This window comes from Balaenoptera acutorostrata, chromosome 4, assembly GCF_949987535.1.
Source record: "Balaenoptera acutorostrata chromosome 4, mBalAcu1.1, whole genome shotgun sequence".
In the NCBI taxonomy this organism is placed as follows: Eukaryota; Metazoa; Chordata; class Mammalia; order Artiodactyla; family Balaenopteridae; genus Balaenoptera; species Balaenoptera acutorostrata.
In genome coordinates this window covers 75,647,854-75,651,968 of record NC_080067.1, presented here as the reverse complement: position 1 = coordinate 75,651,968, position 4,115 = coordinate 75,647,854, and the positions used below count along the sequence as shown (strand labels likewise).

Below are 4,115 nucleotides of genomic sequence, written 5' to 3'. Positions count from 1 at the left end.
ATTTCATCTTCAGTCAAAGCCAGCTCTTCACATTCCAGGAGACATTGGCCTCCCCAGATTTGATCTTTCCAATTCGGCTGCCGGTAAGTATGGCAGAGCCCCAACTTTTGTAGACAAGCTTCTGTTGCAAATCTTATAAGATCCTCTAGATCTTGGGTCAGGAAGGTCAAACAGGTACTGCCAAATGAGGGGTGTGTGTGTGTGTGTGTGTGTATAAAGAGGTGTTGTGTCCTATAGCCTGTAGATTGTCCTTGCTGGAATGAAGTTCTATCTCTATTCCTGAACACAGTGCTATAACAAGGGGAGGGTGGGGGGACTGGGCAGAGTTGTGGTCCATTCTGAAAGGGGTGGTATACGATCACTGATATGGTTCACAATCACTAGCACATGGTAGTAATAAAAATAGGTTGACTTTTTGTTGGTTTTAGTATTTTTAAAATTCTCTATAGGGATTATTTCCACTGCCCCCCCTCTCAAAACTTATCCCACTGCCTGAATAGTTTGCTTGTTACTTTCACAGGCCATCCTGTATTTAATCAGGCATTCAATAGTCAATTGGGATAGTGCTCTTACACTCTTTGCTCTGCAGCAGACTTCATTAAAGGACTGTGTTTATCTCCGGGGCTTTAATCTGTATTATATGGACCTATTTTTAACTGTCTTCAACAGATAAAATGTTCCCCTGCATAGATTCTAAGAATGATTTTATAGAAAACCTGGTAAATTTAATACTGTTCTATTTGTATAGCAACACGTAAATCATTTAAAAATTTATTTCATTTAAATCTATTAGTGCTTTTCTATCCTTATAGACACAGATGGATATTATTATTTTCATTTGACACATGATGAAACTAGTGATGAAACTAATCACTAAAGTCCCAAAGTTCCTTAATGACAGTGAGGGGACTAGACTCCAGCCTCCTATTACCCACCTCTTTTCTTTTTTACTGAATTATACTACATCACTTATATGTCTATTCAAGTTAATTACCCCTTTTAATACGAGACTATCAAGAAAAGTATTTTGGGGGATATATGTATATGTATAGCTGATTCACTTTGTTATGAAGCAGAAACTAACACACCATTGTAAAGCAATTATACTCCAATAAAGAGATTTTTTTTTTTTAAGTATTTTGTAAATTTAGATTTTTATCTTTAACATTCCCATTTAACCAGTAGGAAAGCCAGAGCTCAGGGATGTTAACCAGCTTGCAGGAGATAGATGGTTCATTGACAGGACAGGGAGTAGAATACAGGTCCTCTATGTTGTTCGTTGCACCACAGCCAACCTGGGCTCTGGGCTTTTGCAGGATCACTGGTTTCCATAAGTCCTAGGAAAGAGAATTTTACACCCAGGAATAACAGAGTCATAACAAACATTATATAAGATATTTAGATCTCCTGGTGTCTTTCCTTTGCTGCTTTAAATATCTTAGATCAAGCTGCAGTTAAATGCCCTAAGGCAGGGAGTTAAGCTCTATACCAAGACAAAGGTCTAACAACTAAGTCTGGGAGTGTGTCTTGTATGGATGAAAGACTGGCCCACCAAGAATGGCTCGCCTTGTGGCGGGAATGGAAAGGTAGGAGGAAGTGATCTGGAGGAAAGTCTGCTCTCCCTGGGCCAGAATGATGGTGGGGAAAGGAAGGTACACAGGGCACAAAGACAGTTGCGTGTAGTGGGCAGACCCAAGTGTCCTGACTTCTCAGCTGTGGGCTTCAGCCTGTAGAGAGGAGATGTATTAGTTAATCTCTGGTGAAGCCTGAGAGCAGAGCGAACATTGTCCATTCCCATTTCAGACTCTGGAAAGAGATCCCCTGGTGGGCTGAATTCCGCATACCGACCATGTCAAAATAAACGTGGCAATGCGTGGCGCTCGGGCGCTGGGGGCTAGCAGGGCGGGGGGGCAGGGGCAGGGGGTGGGGCGGGCCGTTAGGTCGCTCTCCCTGCTGGGAAGTGTAGTTTCTCCCTCCGGGTCTTTCTGGGGTGGGGAGGTTCTGGGCTACCTCCGCGTCGCTACCCCGCACGCCCTCCCCACCTCGGCCACGGCTCTGCGCGGCCGGTCTGCGCATGACAGGCTGAGGTTCCTTCGGCCAGTTTCCCGGGGCTTCGAGAGGGGACGGGGCGGGGATGGGGACCGTTTTGGTTTCTGAGAGCCAGCCCTACAGCCCCAGTCCTTCCAACACGCTCGGCCTCCCCGCTTTCAGAGCACCCCGTCTCAGGATAAGACACCGACTCGGCCGGAGGGGCAGATCCCCCGACCACTTTTTCCCCTCCTTTTCAGCGCCTTCCCCTTCCCATCCCTGAGCCCGGCCTTCCTGGGTTACCAGCCGGCCCCTCACCCTCAAAGCAGACGCGGGACTGGAGGAGGGATTTTGGCCAGGGATGGCACTTAACAAACTCCTTGGGGACCTTGATTCCCAGGGAAGAATGGCAGTGATCCAGTACGGATTGGGGACCCAGTCAGGCAGCCCAGAAAGAGGGAGATTATACAAACAGATGTAAAGACCCACTTAACAACATGTGTGAACCTGTCTACGAGGCTGGGACAGGATATGAGGTGCGAAGAATGCAGTTTCAACTTATCAGAAAAAGATGCCATCTCAATCTTGGTTTGTGTTTATTTTCCGCTGACCCTATGGGTGAAGATATCCTTGACCATTACTCTATCTGAATATGTTCCAGCTCATCCGATGTTACATCACCAGGTTGAAAGGTATGGAGATCTCCACAAGGATCTGGAGAAGAGTCCTAAGAGTTATTAAAATTCTGGACTAGATCTACTAGGAAATGTAGATGGACTATAAGGCACTTGCCCAACAAACTGCTCAAGAAATTTTAGCTTACTATCAAGGAACATCAGGCTGGAAAGTGGTTAAGACTTCACTAATTTATTTGCGGATTTTTATTCCCCTTTGAGAAAAAGGTAACTGTTTCCAGCAAGGCTTCTAAAAAATTCCATGGAAATCTATATCGTGTTGAAGGAATAATTCCGAATAAACATCTAAACTATCTGATTTCCTCTACAAACCTGAAAACAGAATTACATGGGACAAATCATTGAAGAGTGTACGACATGGCACAAAAAATTGATTCAGACACATTCATGTGTCATACCATTACACAAAGTTTTGCCCTGGGCTCAGTATCCCCCCGAGACTTTATCGACTTAGTGTATTTGCAGCACTATGAAGGGAATATGGATATTATCAGTTCTACTAGTGTGAATTTTCCAGCATATCCTCCATCTTCAAATTATATTCGTGGTTGTAACCATGCTTGTAGCTATATGTGTTCACCTCTGCCAGAGAACCCAGCGTATTCCAAACTAGCGATGTTTGTCCAGAAAGAAATGAGAGGAAAATTGGCCCCGTCAATAATTTAAGCAACCATGCCTTCCAATTTAGTAAGCTTCATCCTCAATGTAAAAGATGGAAAAAAGGCAAACAAAATTCCATCAGGATGTGGATGGATGTCATCATAATGGGCATTCATCACTCCTAAAGAAGAAATGAGGCCATTTAAGATCATGTGTGGCAGTTACTGCCTTTTACTTCTAAGTCAATATGCATAAATACTGTTACACTATTCTAAACAGTATTCTTGAACAAACTACTGAAGGTACTTTGTGAAAATAAGAGCTCATAGTTGTACAAGGGAAGCATTAAATATAGTTTTTAATCTCAAAAAAATAAATAAATAAATAAATAAATTTGGCAACACAATTAGAGAAAGGCCATGATATTTAGTTTCCCTAAGCAGCTCTAAATCCTCATTTAGAATATACCACATTATTTCTATTTAAATACTAAGCACTTTTAGATGATCTGAAGAAGCCCATGAGGCCAGGGGCTCCTATAGATGTAGACCTGCATTACGTCCTAGAAGGAAATCTCAAGAATGGCTGATTTTTTGAGGCAGATGACTTGTCCCAGGGCCATATAGCAAGGGGAGGGGAAACTCCACAGTAAAAGTTGGACTGAACTGCTTGTTTCAGGGGGCCAGAGAGAGGGCATAGAGACTCAGAAGGGTCTAAAATGTGAGAAAGAGCTAAGATAAGGTAGAGGCAGGCAGGGAGCATCACTAGATTAACTAAGGCCAGAGAGAAATA

At 43.5% G+C, this 4,115-nt stretch overlaps 1 pseudogene; it reads left to right on the top strand.

Moving 5' to 3' along the window:
- Nucleotides 1-2,800: 2,800 nt before the first annotated feature.
- On the top strand, nt 2,801-3,519 carry LOC103003470 (stAR-related lipid transfer protein 6-like; annotated as a pseudogene).
- The last annotated feature ends 596 nt before the right edge of the window (nt 3,520-4,115 follow it).